An 11109-nucleotide genomic window follows, 5' to 3' on the forward strand; every position below is an offset into this window, starting at 1 on the left:
TTTAATACAAATAATTCTTAAAAACACAGAGATTTAGAGCCTTCTGCCTCTCTCTCCCCAAATAAATAGAAGTAAATGTGGCCTTACCATGTTTAACTTCTTAAGGTCAGCATTATTGCTCATGTAAAAAATGTTCTACTGAATTGTCTGAAGACTTTATGATTTGTCTATATGTTTAATCATGTTTACATAAGCTCTATATTTAGATATGCTATTCGTCTATGGAATATTACCAACAATAAATTCTTGGTAGAAGGAGGTTATAGCAAATAAGTTCCTTTTGTTCCCAAAGATCTAATTAAGTGTTGCCCTCTGGAGTGTCAGCTTTCATGTGGCAATGTCTATTTTAGTAGCTTTGCTTTATAATTATCGATGTATTTATTTTATTTATTCTATAGGCCATTCCTTTTTTTTTTTTTTTCACTCCAAATCTTTTCCCTTGTACATAATAGGTATTGATATATGTAAAATAGATGACTGGTTGGAATGGAGTATTTAAAATATTCAGCATTGTCTTTCTGTCATTTCGGGGCCTGTAGAGACATGCTGGAAACAGGATTTCTAAAATGGCAGGTATATTTGCAAGGCTGTGGTCCAAAGCCATTTTTATTGGCTTAAGTGGGGTTTCTGGAACCAGAGGGAGCACACAGCTCTTGTTAAAATTCAAAATGCTTATTATGCCTGAGATAAAACTAAATTCTATTTGAGCAAGAAATGTGCTGATGTGTACAAAGCAAAAAATAACAAAGTGACTCTGGTGGCAAATCAAACAAAACTAGAGTAATTTAAGGAAAAGTCACTTGTGCCCATGGAAACAGTAGCATGGTTCATGCCAAATTCTGAAGTGATCTTCCTGTTATGGCCATCGGACACAGAATCCATACGATTATGTATTCTTCAAGGATTTACACTTACTGAAAAGTAAATGAATAAAAGCCTAGAAGGAAAAATTGGGCATTTATTAATATAGGCATTTCTTAAAATTTACAAGACCCAGACCAGAAATCTGCCGCTACCTTTCACCTTTTCACAGATGTGAGCTACATTCATAAAGTGATTAAGTCAAAACAATTGGCTAATGGAAACAAACCGCTCCAAGTAGAATACTTCCACATAAAAATTATGCCATCTCGATTATTCAGTGTTAATCTTCAGGTGATGCTGAAGAGATTACTATTACTTTATTTCTATTCTTTCATGTCCAGCCATCCTCTCATCCCATACCCCCACCCCAACGAGAGACTCTTTCAGTTAATTTATGATATGAAATTCATCCTGTTTTAGTCACTACCTTTTTAATAAATGGAATGGCTCTTTTTGCAATGCCTAATATATTTATTTGTTTCCATGCATTTGGTTATGCTACCTTTGTCTGAAATGATCTTTTCTCATCTCTACATGCTCAAATCTTACTCAATTTTCAGGACTCTATCCAAAAATCCCCTAGTGTAGGAAATCTTTCCGATCCCCCCTGTTGAGATCATTCTCTTCCTCCTCTAATCTCCTCTACCTTTCTTGTGGTTCTTAGTTTCTCTTAATTTATAGCTTTTTATCCCCTTTACTATACTGAAAACTACTTCAGAGCAAGGTTCAAATTTATTCATCATTTTGCGCCCTATAGTGATTATTACATGGCCTTGCATATAGAGGGCAATAATAAATATCAAATGGTGTGTGATTTAAGATAGGAAACAATCCAGTAAAATACATGTGAAGTAATGTTTTTTTTTTGTATTCTTTAGAACTCATGTAATTTTTAGTAATTTAATTATTTCCAGTATTTCCATCATTCTGAAAAAAGGGAAGGTCACTTTCTCCAGCCTAGGAAGTCTTTGGATTCATGATGGATTTTTAAAACTTCCAGATGTTATGAATTAATTCTAAAATAGAAAAAAAAAACAATAGAACTGGGTAGCAAACAAATTAAAAGCAGTCAAACTCTGTGTTTACCACAAGTATCACAAATAGACCACAAAAAAAATTATAAAATGGAAAGAAATTTTCAGGTAATTTACCATGAATTATAAGAGAGAATGACAGAAAAGTCAAAAGCTAATTTCAAAATGAATTTAAATACTTGAACTAGAAATGCATCCCATTTTTAATCTTTTCTTTTTTTTTAGGGATAAAAATAAAATGCCATATAGATGAGAATCATGAAAACAAAATGCTTCAAAGAGTAATTTTCGCCCTTTTTTTGTTTGAATTTGCTTCCCTTGATTCAATTACCTTGCAGTTGAAATTTTAAAAAGGAAAAAAAATGTAAAATATCAAATTAAAATACTGAAATTTTCCTTTCTTTCCACAAATATAGACACCTCACATGTAATGTAAGACAAATGTTTAAAGCTTTATTTTGTATTTCTTGATTTTTTGGTTTAATTCTCTGGAGAAGTGTGGAAATGTCAGTTTGTTAGTTGAGTATGTCAAGGGATATGTAAGACAGGGGACAGTATCCTCAGAGGTCCCCTGTATGTAAGAGGCAGAATCCGTTCGTTAGTTGTTAGGGGCAAGGTTAGCTGAAAAATGGGCAGCCACATTGACCTAGATTCAGCATCAGGGTTGTATCACTCTTGATGACTGCCTGGTGTGAGCTGAAACATCATTCCTAAAATTTTAGTTAGGGTGTGACTGACAGTGGGAGGCCAGCAGCTGAAGGTTAGTAGTTGGAGACAGCACTGATCACACTGGGTAGGATTCTATGAGAATTCCCTGAACTTCCCTATCTCCCAACTTGAAATGGTATAAGCAACATACTTTCATGATGAGGAAGGGAAGAAAAAAGAAAGAAATATGTTGCTAGTTATTAATTATGATGACTAATTAATTAAGAGGAAATTCATAGCTAAAATAAGGTACTTGAATTATTTTAAAATTTCAAAATTACTATTTCCTGTTCAAAATAGAATTAAGAACTGATGGACTTTATGAAATTGTTATTGATTTAGTGGGGAAAAAAAAGAGGGGATGCATCTTCGGAGATTTTACTTAAATTAACATCAAGTTGAAGAAGGTAATTTTATATCCCCACTTTTTGCTATAGCCAACACTAGAGCAGAATATGGCCAGACAGTCAACTGGGACAGCATGACACACCACTGGAAAAAATGATGTTGAGTGCAAAGTTACAAGAAAAGTAAAATCATTGTTGAAGCCACGTTAGCATACCCTGCTCATAATTATATCGGATTCTCTAGACACTTCTTTTGGAAGATTCCCCAAAACAAAAGCAGAGAAATTACATAAATGGTTTTCCAGTCCAACCTTTCTGATTTAGTGTGTCATAAGTTGCTTGCAGTATTTCTCCAAGTAGGGGATCCAGGAAAATTTCCAGGGGTTGTGGATTTTGGAATTTCACCAAACTGCTAATGATTGAGGCCATACTAGTTAGTAAAAATCTTTCCTAGCTGTTAATAAAAGGGAAGTGTGACGTGAACTAAAGTAGACAAGTGAACTAGAGGAAACAATAGCAGTAATGATAACCAGTTAACCATTTGGGTGCCTATGTGCATCCATCATGGTGTTAGCTTTCTTCATTATTGTTCTTCCCAGCACTACATTGGCGTAGTTAAATTTTCTTCTCCTTGACTAAGAAAGATAAAAATAACACTTTTCATGTCCCCTTCTCAATAGCTTAGAACTTAGAGGAAATGAACATAAAAAATTTGAGTCAAAGAAATACTAATTCACAGGATTTAAAATACTGAAGAGGGTGCCAAAGTTTGGGCTATATTGAATGGCCACATTCCAAAAGCACTTACTTTATTTTCTGGTAGTTGTTTATTTATTAAAATAATTTACTGATTACTCAGAATTATTACTTTTTATTTTCTGAAAGATTTTAAGCTCCATGGGGAAAGGATTGTGCCTGTTTCTCTGGTACCTAGCACACAGTCTCAAAGAGCGGGTGCTCAGAAAGGACCTACTGGCTGATTAGTTACTGAGAATCTAGTCCAATACCAATGATTTTAAGCTTTCTGGTAATTTCAATATTTTTCCAGTCTAATTTCTACAATTTAGGTTAAATTAAAAGCCTCCCAGTTCTCAACTTTGAATAATGGTTTCATCAGGAAATCATCACTTTGGAATAAAAGTATCCATCTATAAAATCTTAAGACATTTTTCTTCTTTGCTTTTATTTAAATTTCAAAATAGAGTCCCTGCCAAGTGAAAGAAATACAAGAAAACTCAAAAAAATGCCAGAGGCAAGTTTATTAACATTTTTCTAAAGCATATCTTGTTTGAACTGTTTATTTTGGACCACTATCCACAAGATAATTATTTTTTAAGTTCATAAGAAAAAAAAATGGCCCGTAATTGTTAGTTCGTATAAAGGCAACAAATGGAGTTGAGTGAGAAAGAGGAAGAGAGTCTCTCACAATTAAACTATTCTCAGAAAATTTTTTTGACTGTACCACTAAGTCCTAAAGAGGGATAGGCAGAGAGATTCATTCATCCCAAAATAAATCTGAAAAATATTAAGTATCTAACGCCTGACACAGCTCCTGGCACATAAGGTGCTCAATAAACATCTGTTTAGTGGCTAAATTATGAAGCGGGTTTAAATGTTTTGGTTTTATTAGTATAAAAAAGGTTATTATCATGAAAAAATAATTACACATGATTTTCTATAATTAAAATAATAAGCAAAGCCCTTCTTTAATAATAATAATAATGATAATAGCAATTTTTATGTAGTACTTCCTATTACAAATAATAATGATAAAGCAGTTCTTATATAGTACTCATACCTATTCTAAGCTTTATATGTATAACGATTATATATGCACTTATTATAATATATAAAAGTAAAATGTATATATTTCATGTAATCCTCATCACAACTCTATGAGCATGTACTACTTTTTATATCTGTTTTACAAAGGAGTAAGATGACTTGCTAAAGATGACATGATTAGTGAACTGGCAAAGTCAAATTTCAAATCTAGTAAGATTGGTTCTGAAATCTATTCTTTTAATCTCCAAATGTTATGTTGAATTTAGTAGTAAGTGCTTTTAAACAGATTAGAACTTTATATTCAAATGAGTGTTTTCTTCTTCAATGAAAAATTTTGAGTAACTATATTTAGCTCATTTTTTTTTTCTCCCTCAATTATGTATTCATTTCAAACACTATTTTGAATGTTTTCATTGGCGGGTTCATTGAAGGTAGGCTTAATTTTTTTAAACTACTGAAAACAATTTGTTGCAATTTCTGGTGAATACATAGAATTAAATGAGTTTGACATTGCATCAAGAAACAAACATGAATATAAGGTAATGATTCTAATTTTCTTGCATGTCTCATAAAAAGATTTTAAAGACAATCCCATAGAATAATGGATCCAAATCTGTTTTTGCAAAAATGATGATAGAGTTATAGATGTATTTTCTTCTGTAGTGCTAGTAAAAAGGAAAGACTAGAAGAAAAAAAAACCTTAGTACTATATGAAATTTAAAAATCAGTGGAAGAGTCCTTTAAATCTATTGTCTTAAATCAAGAAAGTGTGAATATACTTTGGAAGACAGAAGTCTGTGTTAATAATACAATCTTGTTCTTTTACTAAATTATATTTTAACCCTATTTTTTTTTCTCAGAATCTGTTAGGACAATCCAAGTTTTACTGTAGTCAGTATTAAGCTTGAATTAGCCAAGCAACCAGAATGTGAAAAGTTAGGCTTTCTCTCCCCTTAGGGAGAGAAACTGTACAAAATGATCCCTCCCTGAGAGTGCAGAAAAAAAGTTTCCAACAAAACTTACATATGTGGCAGAGATCTGTCCCAAAATGACATACTTAGACAAATATTTCCAAAAAGATCATAGGCTTTATTTATTTTTTTTTACAGTAGTATTCCCTAAACTTTCCAACATTTCTCAGCTTGGTCTATTCTTTATCACTTTCTCTTTTTACATTTTTCAAAAGAGACCGTGATTAATTTTGAATTTCCTCAAAGAAAAATTTTTTTTCAGACAACATTTTTATTTTGATGTACATTCTTATTCAGTGCCCTGAAGCAATTGAAGAACATGAAAACAGTTAAACTGAAAGACATTGTGGATTATTAATAGTTAAATAAATTCAAGAAGCTAACCACATTCTAATTTTTATTTGATATATATATATATATATATATATATTTACTTTAATTATTTGAGAGATGTCCCATTTGCTCTCACTTTATAGATTTTTATTTTCGAGAACATTATCCACATTCCACATTTGTTGCCTCCAAATTACTTTCTTACAATTCAACAAATGCTTTCGGATGAATAGTATAACTACACATAGACTTCGTTTCTTTAATATAGCTTTTTTCTCCAACTCAAGCAGGCTTTGCCTAATGTATTAGCATTGTGACTCACTTGCTTTTTCTGTGCTTACCCTTCTACCTTTGTGCATACTGCATGCCTACTCCCTTAATCATTAAAACTTGGGATATAAGGTTCTGGCCAGCAGTAAGCTTTCTAAGAATGAAGCCTCAGGTCTATTGATCATGAGAACACTTTCTTGATTTAAGACAGTTTCAGTTAAACTAAGAATAACATCTTGGCTTCAGATGTGTTTCAGCCCCAGACCCATCGGAACGACCCCACTTACTACCTTCGAGGGATCAGACAGGAAAACACCATGGGAGACTAGAGTCCTGTCCAATCAATAGCACCTAGAACCCCAAATCCCCTTAGTTTCTATGACTAATGAGTCTTCCCTGTATAACCTATCCCCTAGAGGCCATGGGGGAGCCAGGTCTTTGATCATCTTTTCTCCTGTGTCTCCCAGATTTGCCACTCTACAATAAACCTTTACTTTTTTTGCTGCAAAACCTGACTTAGGCATAGGCAGGGGCCTTTAGGCACACGCCAGCAGATGGACTCCTTTGGTAACAATAGTGACATCTAGTTGATGGCTCAAATTGTTTCCATTTAATTAATTAACCATGCTGTCAAATACCTACTGTGAGCAAGGCAAGCCTTAAGCCAAAAAGTATTGTACTTGCCCTAAAGAGATTAAATCTATTAATATTGAACAAATCACTTGGCCACTGGACATAAATTCATTTATGAAATGATAAAGTTAAATATATTTTGACCGTAGTTTATTCTACTTAGAACATTCAATACTTTTCTTAAAAAATCATATGGTAAGCTTTTTTTTTTCCCATTTAAAAAGAAATTTCTATTATTTTCTCCAATTTTCTTCCCTCCTGTAATATGTTTTATATTTATCAACAAGTTTCTGTTTTCCAAGTAGCTCCCTTAGAAATAGATGCATCTTTTCTCTGGATATAACAGAATATTATTCTTTTTCCTAGAGCACATTATTATTAAACACGGGTAAAGGGAACCAAACCTTTCTTTACATTGCACATAAAATGTTTTCTCAACCATTAGGTTATTTAAGCTCTCTCTGGTGCTTACATATGTATGTTTTTCACTTACAGGTCATATTAGATTTTTTTAATACTTTAAAATAGAGGATTATATATACTCTAATTTTTTATCATTATCATTTTATATGCTTGAGTTTATTTTTGGTTTCAGTTGGAGTAGACTGATTAATTAATGGGTCTTAATTTTTTAATAGGATGCTTCAAAATGAGGAAATACACTTGCAAACACTCACTAATAGTAGATGACATTAATTTTTTTTTCTATTCTGTACAGTTTTGTCAAATTAGCCTAGATAAAGGAAGAAAGAAGCCTACCTTTTCATTTCAACCGTTATGTTTCTTATACCAAGAAATCAAGGAAATTTACATCAAGAGATTTTGGATTTTTAAAATTAGTATTAGCTACATGATAAATAATTGTAATTATTGATTTTCACGATCCAGAAGCGGAATAGTTAGTCTATTAGCTTTGTTGAATTGCCACAGGCATAGTCTTCATCTGGTTGTTTTATTTTTCTGTCACAGTAATTGAGTGTGATTCATAGTGTCCTATAGAAAACCCAAGGTTTTGCATGGCTGCATTCTTCTAGCATTTCTAATTGAATGCTTCAGTCTGACTTAGGAAAGTGCTGACAGCAATGTAACCCTTATTTGTATAGAGAAGAGTGAATATGCTTAAAAATGATAGGACATAAATCTCAAAATTACTACCTTGCAGTTGGGTAGTTCTACATCTCTAGGGCTAATTGGAAATGCTCAACTTTCTTCCTGATACTGCAGAGTTCATGTTAGTCAATTTTGACAATCTCTCATATTATTCTTTGTTGAATAAGTGAAAATCCCTTGGTGAGATGATACTGAAATAAGAGGTATGAACTCAGTTTGACTAATACTCCTATAATGACTAATAGATGTAGCAGAAATTCTTATCAAATTTGTAGGTGATACAGAGCTACATGTTACATGATAGCATTAGGATTATAAACCTAAGAATATAGTGAAAGTGGGCTTTTTACACAACACAATAAAGTTCTGTAAGAGATAAGTATAAAAGCATCCAGTAAAAACTGATTGCACAAGGATATGGAGAAAAGGAATATAGTCACATAATCGTAGTTGATGTAAAAAAAATGGCAAAAACAGTTGGAAAGCTTTAGTTCATCCTTTACTGAGTGTCTGTCTATAATGTGCTCAGCATTATGCTAGGCACAGGGTTTAGTGATGAAACAGACCTGTTCAATGTCTTTAATAAGTATACAGTCTGGGGCAGAAGAAGCAATTTCAACTTAGATTGATAAATGTTATGATAAAGGTGTTTACCTACAAAGGGTACATAATCCAGTATGTCTTGCTATCCTTCGCCCTTTTCCCTATCTGGAAAAGACCGAATCAAATGGTACCATTTCTACTTTTTCAACCATCCAGAATAGTCTTATAAATGTAAAATTGATCAATAATACATTCTGAAAACCAAAGAGCTTTCACAGTACTTTCTCCCTCTCCTTGATAAGCAACAGACTTGCATTCAGGTTATGTACCCCAGTAGCTTTTATATGAGAGAAAGTAGGACAAGGGATAGACAGAATATAAAAGATGTGTTAGATTTTTTCTTATATCTAGATCATATCCCAATATCCTACAAACACTCAGAGTTGGAGTAAACTCATCCACAGAAGCCATTATCCTTTGAACGAACCCCATTCCATAATACTGCGAATAATATTAACAATATGAGAGAGATGTTATATACTATATTGTAATGCATTTAAGAAAGTTCTGTCAAATGCTATTTTAAAAAATTTATTTATTTTAATTAGTTTCAAGTGTACAGTTCATTGGTTAGACATCTATGTAGTTCATAGAACGATCCCTCCAATTGCTCCTTCCCTTCCCTGACCCTCCACCTACCCGACATATGAATGTTAACTGCATTTCCTATGCCGTGCTCCCCATCTCCGTGACCATTCATCAGCTACTAATTTGTACTTCTTTAACCTTTCACCCCATTTTCTCAACCCCCCACCCCCTCTCCTCTGTCCGCCACCAAATTGTTCACTATATTTGTGAGTCTGTTTTTGATTAGTTTGTTCTTTTTATTCCTTAGATTCCACATATAAGTGAAATCATATAGCGTTTGTCTTTCTCTGTCTGACTTAAATACCCTCTAGGTCCATGGAAGCAATATCTTTGTCTATACCTTTCCTTTTAGTCTGTATGTGCCTTTTTATCTGAAGTAAGTCTCCTGTAGGCAGCATATGTAGGGGGCTTGTTTTCTTATCCATTCAGCCACTCTATCTTTTGGTTGGAGCACTTACTTATTTCCATTCGAAACACTTATTGATAGGAATGTAGTTGTTACTATTCTTTATTACTGTTTTTGATACATGTTTTTTTTTCTCTCTTCTTCTTAAAGAAGTTCCTCCAACATTTCCTGTAATATTGACATGGTGGTGATAAATTCCTTTAGCTTATTTTTGGGGGGAATCTCTTTATCTGTCCTTCACCTCTAAATGACAGCTTCGCTGGATAAGTTATTCTTGGTTGTAGATCCTGGGTCTTCATCCTATCAAATATTTTTTGCCAAGTCCTTCTGTCCTACATAGTTACTTTTGAGAAATCAGCTGCCAGTATTATGGGTTTTCTCTTATAAGTAACTATCTATTTTTCTCTTGCTGTTTTTAATATTCTTTCTTTGTATTTAACCTTTGGCATTTTAATTATGATATGTCGTGGTGTGGGCCTCTTTGGACCACTGAGTTTTGGAATTCTCTGAGCTTTCTGGGGTTTTATGTCCATCTCCTTCACCAGTTTAGGAAAGTTTTCCATCATTATTTCTTCAAACAGCTGTTCAACATCTTGATTTTCTTCAGTTATGCCGATTGGACAGATATTTGGACCCTTAATAGTGTCCCATATGCTCCTTAAATTATTTTTATAGTCTTGGCATCTTTTTTCTTGCTATTGTGATTGAATGCTCTTGGCTTTCCCATGCTCTAGATAGGGCACTCGATCCTTTTCTTTATTCACTTTATTTATTCCTTTGTCTATTCCATTTAATATACTTCTCATCTCAGATAATGTGTTCTTCATTTCAGACATATTCCCTTTTATAATTCCTATTTCTATTTTTATGTTTTTTATCTTTTTTTTGAAGTTCTCACTGAATTTATCTACACTTCCCAAAAGTTCATTGAGCATATTTATAACCAGTGTTTTGAACTCTGCATCTGTTAGATTACTTGACTCCATTATATCTGGACCTCTGTTCTGTTCTGTAGTATGGTTTCTGCTTCTGTGTCTTCCCATTTTGGCTGCCTTTCCATTTCTGTTTTTATGTACTAAGCAAAGCTCCTAAGTCTCCCATTCTTATTAGTATGGATTTGTGAAGTAGAGGTCCAGTGGCACAGTATTGAGGGGTTCAGCTGCAGGCCAAACTTAGCCCAAGCCTCTACCACTGTGGGGCCACCTGTTAAGATTCAGCAAGCAATCCACAGATGCTGTGCTTATAGTTGCCTCAAAAAGCCACACCAGAAACAGGCCAGCTGCCTCCAGTGTGAGTCTAGGTGCTTCTCAACAAGGAGCACCAGACTTGCTGATAATACACCTGGATGTGGCTTGGGTGGGGCCGGTAGTTGGGGGAGGCGGGGTTTCAGGGAATCCTCTTGGCTGAGTGACCTCTGTTATCCAGTTTGATGATGTCTTGGCTATGGCGGCTCTGTG

General features: G+C 33.7%; 1 pseudogene; it reads left to right on the forward strand.

The window, feature by feature from the left end:
• The first annotated feature begins 450 nt into the window (after positions 1-450).
• On the forward strand, positions 451-1024 carry LOC118613693 (annotated as a pseudogene).
• Positions 1025-11109: the final 10085 nt, after the last annotated feature.

This window comes from Rousettus aegyptiacus, unplaced genomic scaffold (assembly GCF_014176215.1).
Source record: "Rousettus aegyptiacus isolate mRouAeg1 unplaced genomic scaffold, mRouAeg1.p scaffold_m13_p_2, whole genome shotgun sequence".
Lineage (NCBI taxonomy): Eukaryota > Metazoa > Chordata > Mammalia > Chiroptera > Pteropodidae > Rousettus > Rousettus aegyptiacus.